The following is an 11,080-nucleotide window of genomic DNA, read 5'->3' as shown; positions in this document are numbered from 1 at the left end:
TTGATATTTTAAATAATCAAATAGGGCTTACCCTTGCAACAAATTATATATTGAATCTTTGTATCCAACTTTCCTAACCCCATTGATTACAAACCCATCTGAGAGCTGAGTTAAGGCAGGTCCTTTCTCAGTCTCACATTCCTGTCTCCCTTTCCACACCTGAAGTTTCTCTAAGCAGCTATTAGGGCTACCTTGTATCCTTCTACCCTGCCAATCTATTCTAAAAGACAATAAACCCCGTTTGTATTTAATCAAGACCTTCTGGTTACTTCATTAGTAGATTAATAAGAGAGGGAGGAAGAGAGGGAGGAATAACATACTCTCTGGAGTTTGAGGGAAGCTGAGGTTATCCATTTTGAAGGAAGTGTAAATTCAATATTTCCTTCCAGTCCCTTCCTGTGAAACTGACTAAAGCCTCGAGTCAGTTCCAAGCTGTTCTTGGCTGGCTCTAACCTGGCTTTGTAAAAGTATCCTTTTACTTGAAGGGCTCAGTCTATTTCCCTTCAGTGTTTGTCTCTAACTGGGTCCCAGTCTGTGTTTCCCTGCTGCTGCTGTTGCCTGCCTTAGATTAACTCATCCTCTCCCTTGCAACCCTTGTTACCTCAGTGTTATACTCCCTAAACTCGGACATTTCCTTATTTCTCCTACTACCTCAACTACCAACCTTCATCATTGTACTCTCTTCATTCACTATATTACCTTAGGGATTCACAAACCCTTATCCATAGTGCCTATCCTTTATTCCAACCAGCTACTACCTATAGCCTAGTCCCTTGATTACCTCCAGCCTTGGATCCCTTGCCTTGCCTCATTCCCTATTCCTACCAGCTATCACCCCTAGCTTCAGTCCCATATTACATCCTGAAAATCCCCTTATTACAAGCATGAGGCCCAGAGTGAGGAAGACCTGGTTAAAAATGCAACCTTGGATACTTATTTCTTTGCTGTGTGACCCTGAGCAAGTCACTTAATCCCAATTGCCTAGTTCTTGGCACTCTTCTTAGATTTGATATTGACAGAAGGAAAGAGCTTAAAAAAAGACAAAACTATGGTAACCTGGCTCATGTGGGAATTTGTTTTTCTTGACTATACGAATTTAAAATGGGTTTGGAATTTTTTTTTTTCATTCTCAGTTGGGGAGAAGAGAGGTAGGAGGAGAATTTTATACTGAAAATAAAATAAAATGAAATTTTAACACCCTATGATGAAACATTAACTCCTCACTAAACCTTTCTTTGTTCTATTCAGATAAAAGTATTCTCTTCTCTGGTTTTCCATAGCTGGGAACCACTAATCTAAGCACCATCTTTAACAGACTAAGAAACTTAGGCTCAAGGAGGTTTCACAGAATAAGAGCTGGATTCAAATTCAAATCTTTGGGCTCTAAGTTCTATCTTTTCCTGAATCGTAGCACTAAGGTTTGATGGGAGGAAACTAAAAAGAAGGTTGGAGAATGAAAAATCAGTTTAACAGTTATTATCTAATTAAAATGGAAAGGATGGCAAAACTGTATGTTCTCTTAAGTTCTCTTTCAGCTTTAAATCCACCATTATAGGAAATTGTGACTCTCAGATCTAGGTCACTCTCTTCTTACCAGGCTTATTGTACTTGTCACATTCTACCTTGTGTTATGGATGTTTATGTGTGGGCTCTATCTTACTTAATGGCTTAAACTTTTAAATATCTGGACCATCCTTTGTTCATCACTATTTTCCCCATACTCCTTCATATAGCATTTTTCACATGATAGAACCTCAAAAAATTTGTCAGACTGCATTTTTCCATTAATTAGGCTATAAAAAAATACTTATCATTTTCAATTAGAAAAAAAAAAGTACTCTTAAGCCAGGAACAATGGTACATACTTATCATCCTAACTACCTGGGAGACTGAGACTAGAAGACCTATTGAGCTTTGGAGTTTGGGGCTTCAGTGGGCTAAGAGCAAGAGGGAAAAGCAAAGAGAGAACCAGGTTGCCAAATAAGGAGTCAATCGACTCAGGCTTGAAACAGAGCAGATTAAAGTTCCTGTGCCAATCAATAGTGGTATTGGACTGTTGAGTAGACTCTGTCCTTCCATTTAAGGCAAGGTAAGGGAATTTCAGTCTTCAAAAAAATTAAAAAAATACCCATTTGTCCATAATCTGGAAATTCATTCTAAGAATAGTTAAAAAGGCAAATTTTTAGTTAATGACATAACATTCAATGACTATAATTTATATGTAATTCTTGAGTCCTGTTTTTAACTGTATCTGTTACACTTGAATTGCTCAGTACTGTTTGTACCTACTACCACATTCTCAAGGAATTATGAGATCAGGGAAACTATTTTCATTATGGTGCTTCCTTATTGATTCAATGTCTAACAATATAATCAGTAATAACCAAGGCATGGTTATTAGGCTATTTAAACCTAAACCATTTTCATGGCCCATGAAAGGCAAAAGATGCCATGTTTATAGATTTCTTAATAACAATGCTTGTGTAAATAGAATCATTTTCATTGAGGGTAGGATCTGTTGAACGGAAATAGGAAAATCGCTCTCAAGGGTGCTACCATTTTTTTTTCCAGATGTGAGTCTCTTTATATGACTGTCACAGCTTACAATAAAGCAATCTGATAGGAATCCACAAAAGCAAAAAGGGATGCAAGTCATCCTGAGTTGTGATAGCAGGAAGGTGACATTAAGAACAGAAGAGACTAGAAAAAAAATTTTTCTTTTCTAGTTTGTGAACAGTTAAATGAGAAGCTCAAATTAATTAACAAAGGGAGTCCATGGAAATTCTTCTTTGGCCACTCTTATTGTAGGATCTCAATTCAGATTCTAAGTAAGCTGAATTCATCATCAGAAATTAAATGTCAAATGATATAATCTTATTGATTTGACATTAACTCCCCAAATTATCTGCCAGCAGTTGACTTCAGTGAAGCACCCTAATGCTGACTTTATTTTCTCCTCAGTCCTTTGAAAAATAAGCTCCATTTTCCTCTACATTAGAAATAATGTAATATGAACCTGGTATAAACTTGGATTGACATTGCAGAGTTATTGTAAGACCTGAGTGAATGGGGGCAAAGTAATAGAAATGTTTAAAATGGAATTCAGCCCCAGATGCCTTTTACTGAAAACCACAGATCAGGATTTGGTGGTGGGAAGATGAGAAAAAGGATGAAGAATAATAAGCCAATTTAATATTTATTATCTAACAATATGTTGGATGTTAAAGGTGGTTCCTGAATTGGAAGTCATTTACTAATGTTGAATGTGAAAGAATTAATATGCCCTCAAAAAAGCAAGATGTGGTGGTACAATCGAACATAACAGACTTCTCTACTAGCAGCAATTCAAGGATCCAGAGCAAGGCTGAGGGGCTTATGAGAAAGAAAACTAGCCACATTTAGAGGAAGAACTATGGAAGGAGAAACACAGAAGAAAAACAACTGCTTGAACACATAGGCTATTGGGGATATTATTGGGGATGTAGACACTAAACGATAACTCTAGTCCAACTATCAATAATATGGAATTAGGTCTTAATCAATGATACATGTAAAACCCAGTGGAATTGTGTGTAAGCTAAGGGGAGTTAGGGGAGTTTGGAGGAGAGGGAAAGAACATGAAATATGTAACTATGGGAAAATATTAAAAATTAAAATTAAAAAAAAAGCAAGATGTGAACATTAAGTGATGAAACTGATTTGAGGAAACCCAGGAACCAGACTTGGAAGCATAGTAGAGAACAGTTGATTGAAGATCCCTGGGGGTAGAAACAAAAGTATTGTTATCAATACAGACCACTGAGACAGAAAGAGGAAATGACTAAGAAATTATGGAAACAAAATACAAGCTTGAAATGGTGTCATGTTTTTGCGATGTAAGGATAGGATTTCACTCTGTATTACAATTGTCACAGAAAGCCCAGATAGCTCAATTTCATCAATCAAAAATATAAAGTAGAGGTTAATAACTTTTAATCAATTAGAGAGGAATATCGACAATGCTTAGATCATTAGATTAAAAACAGATATCACAAAGAAGATATCTTCTGTTTGGTTCAAGATCAAATTTTGTTTCTTGAGCTACACATTAGAACAGCACATTAGTTAGCTGATGGTGCCTCTGGAGCAGTGATGGTGAACCTTTCAGAGACCGAGTGTCCAAATGCAACCCTCACTCTGCATGTGAGCAACCCCTTACTCCAGACAGCAGAGGGAGGAAGGGCTTCTCCTGGGCTGCAGGAAAGAGGGGTGGGTCATGTGAAAATATGTCCTCAGGCATATGTGGAGAGGGGGAAGGGAGTAATCCCCTCCAGAATGCATGCCAGCATGGCTCTAGAGTAAAAGGGCTTCATCTTTTGGAGCTAAGAATACTAATTCTAAGACAGAAGGTAAAGTTTAAAATATACATATATTTATACAATTTTTTGCTTCAAAATTAACTCCTAATTACTATTCAATTTTTTAAAGCCTTCCTTTCCATCTTAGAATCAATACTGTGTGTTGGTTACAAGGCAGAGAAATGGGAAGGGCTAGGCAATTAGGGTTAAGTGACTTGTCCAGGTCACCCAGCTGGGAAGTATCAGAGGCCACATTTGAATCCAGGACCTCCTGTTTTCTAGGTCTGACTCCCAATCTACTGAGTTCAGAATTAGAGAGATTAGTTACTCGAGACAACCTGCAAACTGAACCAAAGCTGGAACCAATTAGTTCCTATGGATGTCATGCATCCGGAGGTCAATTCAGCAAGGAGCCAGGCATGAGACTTTGAATCTTTGTGGGGCCTTCAATATGTGAACCTAAAAAAAATACATAAGGACCAAAGTAGTTATAATAATGGGTTTTTAATAGAGGCAAGGAGATTATAATCAAGAAAACCGCACAAAGCAGTATTTTTGGAATTACAATATGGGAAGACACATAGAGGTTCAGCTCTGGAACTTCTACTGAGCTAGAGAAAAGCAGCTGCTTAAATAGATTTTAGGGGAAAGGTGGGGTGGAGGTGGAGAACAAAAGCCAAGCTACATTAAGGGCACAGAAATTTGAGAAAGAAGCAATAGTCAGAGAATAAGGTGATTGGAAGGGTAGTTAAGTTTTGATTATCTTTTTTTTTTTTAACAAGTCTTGAGAAAGAGGCCACACCAATTCATGGTTAATGCCATCCTTATCTGACTTTTGAATTCTTTGTTTTAACACTCTGGGAAAAAGTCAATCTGGAAATTCTGAAAATACTATTATCAGTTTCTTCCCAGAGTAATTTTCATTTCATGTATTTGTAGAGAGATTGGAATTGCACACATTTTCCCTTGAAGCTTGAACCTGGGGAAGCCAGGATTTCTCTTCTCTACTATTCTTCACCTGCACCCCCTCATGAAGTCTAAGGGCATTAATAAATTGTGAGAAGAAACTCCCATACAACTGACCCTCTGAAGCAAGGATTATACTAAGGAATGAACATCTCTTCCTGACAAGAAAAGGACCTAAGAGGCTGTCAAATCATGGATGGAGTGTTAGACTGAAAGTCCAAAAGATTCTATTGGTAACTCAGAAACTTTCTGGCTACATTCCCAGTGATAATGGACCATCCATTTACCCTCTCTAGGCTTAAATTTCTAGGTGTTATTATTTCTCTCTCTCTCTCTCTCTCTCTCTCTCTCTCTCTCTCTCTCTCTTTTTTACAAATTAGGAAACTAAGGCAAAGAGAGATTTTTTTTAAAGTGTCTTGCCTAGGGTCACCAAATCTAGTTAGTACTGAAACAGGATTTGAACTCAGTCTTTCTGACTCCACCTCTAGCATTCTATCCTCTACACCCCCTAACTAGAATAGTGTTAGCAATGCTTGAATGCAGAATGAGCTGAGATGGTTGAGAAATACTAAAGATAATGACCAAAATGGGCCTTTAAAAAAAAAGTATACTGTGGAAGACATCTCTATGTTATCTTTGGGAATCAAATAATGTTTTTTCAATGACTTGAGATATTCCTTAACAAAAATATTTTTGCTATATTCCTCATAGTATTGAACAATTTCCTTGTGATCCACTCAATTGAAAAGACTGCTCTTTCCATAGAAAACAAGGAAATCTTATCTTCAGTGTACATGTTGCTTTTATGAGCTTTCCTTTGAATCACATCAAAACAAAATTATTGCTTGTTCTTAGGAACAAAAGTTTGACCTGGATAACTTCTAGTCTGAATTCAAGTAAGTTGCCTTACTCTTATATAGTTAGATAGATACATGGATATATACATGCATATATGTGTGTACATATATACATTCACAGAAACACAGATATAGGTACTTTTACATTCATATACACATACATCCACATATGTAGATACATGTATGGATCGATCAATTGATTGATATATAGTATTTAGTAATGTTTATTTTTACTAGGTAAAAAAGAAAATGCATTAATTCAAAGCAAGGAGGTTTAATCGATCAGCTTTACAAAATAAGTGACATACCACCAAGAAAAGTGGACACATAAAGGGCACATGAATGACCAGAGAACATCTAGATGGGGATCATACATACAAGGGATATATGTGACAGGAAATATGCAGACTGCGGTATGCTTGGAAGCAGCATGCTTCCAAGTGGGAGATTTGTAGTTGGAGAGGACTGGGGTTCAAGTTCTAACTCTGTCCTACTCCTGCTTTCTGTGACTTGCATTTTCCTTCTCTGTAAAATTATGGGAGTTGATCTAGAGGACCTCTATGATCCAGTGCTAACTCTGTGAGCCTTTCTAAGTGATGCTTTTGGTTGGAACAGCATATGCCTCAGGTAATTTAGAGCCAGTGAAGGCATGGCAGGAGTTATCTTTTCCCTTGAACTTTGGCCCTTTGTTCATGTGTTTGCTTTGCTGCTCTTTGTTAATGATCCCATTGGGCTTTTTTCTCTTTAGTGTCTCTGATGTTGCTTCCACATATTTCTCATTGGCTCCTCTCTGATGTCACCTGAGAAGAGGTCTACTCTTTCTTTAGCTTGTTGTTGTTCAGTGGTTTCAGTTATGTCTGAATTTTTGTGGCCTCATTCAGGTTTTTCTTGGCAAAGATCGTGGTGTGGTTTGCCATTCTTTCTCCTGCTCATTTCATACTTGAGGAAACTGAGGCAAACAGAGGTAATGACTTGCCTAAGGTCACACAGCCAGGCACTTTGTAAGCATTCAGTAAAAGTTTTTTTTTTTGGTTTGTTTTTATTGTGAATTGAATAAACTTTTATTAAACATTATTTGCAAAGATTCATGATGGTTAATGAGGAAACAAATACAAAAATAAAATAGTCCATGTGTTCATGGGGCTTAAATTCTAATGGTTGGATATTGAGGATACAAAATGTTTCCAGATAGTGACTTTTTTTTCAGTTTTATCTTTATTTTAATCTAATAACAAATTTGCACATAAATTTTCCAAAATTACACAATTTATGTTGTGTCCTTCCTTCCTTCCTTCCTCTCTCCCGGAGTTGACAAGCAATTCAACTGAGTTATACATGTTTTATCACTCAAAACATATTTCCATATTATTCATTTTTGTAAGAGAATAATTTTATAAAAACAAAACCCCAAATAATATACCCAAATAAGCAAGTGATAAGCAATGTTTTCATCTGCATTTCTACTCTAAATAGTAAAGGTTTATTAACTAACTGAATTGAAAAAATTTCGATTTTATCTGGCTTAATTGAGAAGATACTTAGACATGAATAACTCTGTTCTCCAAGAAAATTTAGTGAAAATGAAAAATGTAAGGAAAAAAAAACTTTTGAAAGTTCAAGGAAGAGATAAGGGAAATTGTGACCATTATCACACATTGGAAGTGAGGCATCACAGAATAGAAAGAAAGAGGGTGAGCAGCTTGAGAGTTAGGCACTAAGTGACATTCTGTATGTGTGTATGTATGTTTAATGTTTTTACAACTTTGGGAGAAGAGCAGGTTTATTTACCTCATTTGGAAATAGAAAATAGTCCTGGCAGGCATTTTATTGCCTCAAACATATGGTCCTCAAAATGTCTATGACACCTCTACTACTTTCCTTTGGAAGGCAATCTATTGGTAACATCTGACAACTGAGTCAAAGGCATATGCTATTTAACCTTGCCGTGACATTTTGGCACATCAGGAAAAGGTCAAAGATGGCTCAGACTTGGGATCTGCAATCTTATGTCTTAGAAATTATTAGCATTCAACTGAGTAATCTGATGAAATCTGGTTAGAGGAGCATTGTATAGCCATAAAGCGAAGGCTTTAACTTATTTTCCAGTTATCTATAATACTGCATAAGGTACTAGTAAGCTGATTTTAATAGCCTAGAAATCAGAAATCAGTTTCCTGTCACTGGGGTGAAACTGAGATGAGGCAAATCTAGGGGAGAAACCTTCTCCAGAAAACAGGTACATTCTCACCAAAGAGCAAAACTGCCCTCTCCCAGCCTTGGAGAAATCTTTTGGGGACAGGGAACATGAGCAATTAGGAACCATTTATAGCAACTGAGTTCTTTCTCTTCCTCTGGTTATAAGAAGTAAAAGTGATTTTTCCTTTCTGGAAAGAAAGCTTCTGTATGTATTATATTTGCTTTTTCAGGCTTTGCTTTGTAATTTGCCTGGAGATTTTTACTAAAGCTTTTTATATTCCACTTTAAAAGACCCTGGCCTAACTACTCTATCTGGTGACAGCATTTTAAAAATGCTATTTAAATCACTTTAATTATTTTCTCTTACCTTTAAAAAGCATGATTGTTTCTCTCATTCTACATTACAGAATGACTAAGGTTATGTAACATTGATCATTTCTACTTATAAATATTTAAAAGTGGAAAACCAACATGAAAATGCTAGTGTTTAATGTGACTTCTGCTAAAGTCTAAATAAACAAACAAATAAATGCATGAATGAATAATCAAATAAATAAATAATGAAGACTGAAGGTAAAATGTACAAAGAAATGCCATCCAGCTTGTGGCTAAATGGGCCAAGGTATTTATGGAGACAGGGATTAGGAAATTGAAAGTAGTCATTTTAAAATCTATCCTTTGAATTCCTTTTATCCTCCTACTTTTCATCCTAAGGACTTTGTAAAGTGAAAGATTCTCTGGAGGGGGAAAAAAATAAAAAGAAATCACAGCACTAGACATATAGCACTAATTTCATTTCATTTCATTTTTAAGACTCTTGGTTCTTAGGATTTCTTTTAATGGCACAGCTTTTCCCAAGAGTGGAGCTTTGGGTGCTTCAAGTCACATATTTTTGCTTTAGTATTTAACTCTAAATTCACCAGAAATTTCTAATCAGATTTCTAAAATATGACTTGGCTCCTAGATTGCAAACTTCTAGCAGGCAAGAGCTCTAATTCTCCTAGTGTCCCTTTCTACAAAGCGCCTTCACCATCCTTCCTGGTACTGAATACACCTTGAATTTTGATGATGATGGTAGTGACTGATACTGCTGCACTAGCTATTTAGTACTAAAGCATAATGGTCCAGTGGAAATAACACCATACTTGGAGTCAGCAACCTTAGGATCAAATTGTGTTACTCACTACCTGTGTGACTGTGAGCAAGTTCCTTCACTTCTCAGTTTTCAAGGTGGCATAGTTGAATTATCTTCCTGAGTTCAAATCTAGCTGTGTGACTCTGGGAAAATCACTTACCTCTGTTTGCCTCCATTTCCTCTCCTATAAAATTAGTTAGAGAAGAAAATGACAAAGCACTCCAGTATCTTTGTCAAGAAAATCTCAAACGGGGTCACGAGAAGTCAGACACAGGGAGTGGGAATGAATCTCTTAACGTGGGGAAACAAAAGTAAGTGAGGAAATATACAACCATGAAGCAAATGCTTAGTTAACCGAGATGAAAGATTAAAAGAAAAAGATCGATTAAAACCAAAAAAGAAAGAGAAGAAAGATCCCAGTGCTCTTGAAGAAAGAGAAGTCCCCTGGCAGCACCCATCCTGCTTATTCTTCCAATACAACACACAGTTGGGACCCCCTTACTACATCCTGGTTGATACCAACTTTATCAACTTCTCCATCAAAGCCAAGCTGGACTTAGTGCAATCAATGATAGATTGTCTGTATGCCAAATGCATTCTTTTCATAACTGACTGTGTAATGGCTGAAATAGAAAAACTGGGACAGAAATACCGAGTAGCCCTGAGCATTGCCAAAGACCCACGATTTGAACATTTGCCATGCTCACACAAAGGAACATATGCAGATGATTGCTTGGTCCAGAGAGTCACTCAGCCTAAATGTTATATTGTGGCTACAGTTGAGCAAGACCTTAAGTGAAGAATCTAGAAGATCCCTGGAGTTCCCATCATGTACATTTCCAACCACAGGTATAACATAGAAAAAATGCCAGATGATGATGGAGCCCCTCGATTGTAACTTCAAGAGACTGTGTTTCCTGTGATGACAGCCTACAAAATAAACCAGACAGTTAACAGAAAAGCACCACTGTAGACCACTTACTTGGTCCTGTTATGGAAAATGGGGTTATATGAACTTACTTTTTTTTACTCTATCCTGAAGTGACTTTTGTATCTTAATGAAAAACTTCCTGAACTTATTTATATACCTAAATAAATTTTGTTCAGATATTTCTATAGACTGTTATTCTGATTCTCATTCTTCTTTGCTACTGGATAATGGCCTTTAAAAAAAAAGTACTTCAATAGACTTTCTTCCTTTGCCTCTTCCCCTATTGTAAAAACTGCTGCTATGTACAACTTTATTCTATTGGGAATGAACATATAAATAAGGAAACTATTGAAGCTTTCACACACACTCACACACACACACACACACACACACACACACACACACACGCACAACCCTACACAAAAGAAGTCAGACACAACTAAAACTTCTGAACAGTGACGAGAGCTCGAAACTAGACAATTGTTAAGGTCTCTTCCAACTTCAGGTCCTGTGTAATGAAAGCAAAATTATTACTCCAATTTTATAGGTGAGGACACTGAAAATTAGACTTAGGTGACATGCTCAGTGTCACACAGCTAACAATTATCAGAACTCAAGCTAACAGGCTCACACCCATTCCCTTCTGACTGTAAAATTA

General features: G+C 36.7%; 1 pseudogene; it reads left to right on the top strand.

Moving 5' to 3' along the window:
• The first annotated feature begins 8,138 nt into the window (after window positions 1-8,138).
• On the top strand, window positions 8,139-10,389 carry LOC123241486 (annotated as a pseudogene).
• Window positions 10,390-11,080: the final 691 nt, after the last annotated feature.

This window comes from Gracilinanus agilis, chromosome 3 (genome assembly GCF_016433145.1).
Source record: "Gracilinanus agilis isolate LMUSP501 chromosome 3, AgileGrace, whole genome shotgun sequence".
Taxonomy (NCBI): Eukaryota; Metazoa; Chordata; class Mammalia; order Didelphimorphia; family Didelphidae; genus Gracilinanus; species Gracilinanus agilis.
The sequence above is the reverse complement of the archived record's forward strand: the minus strand, read 5'-3'. Positions and strand labels throughout refer to the sequence as shown.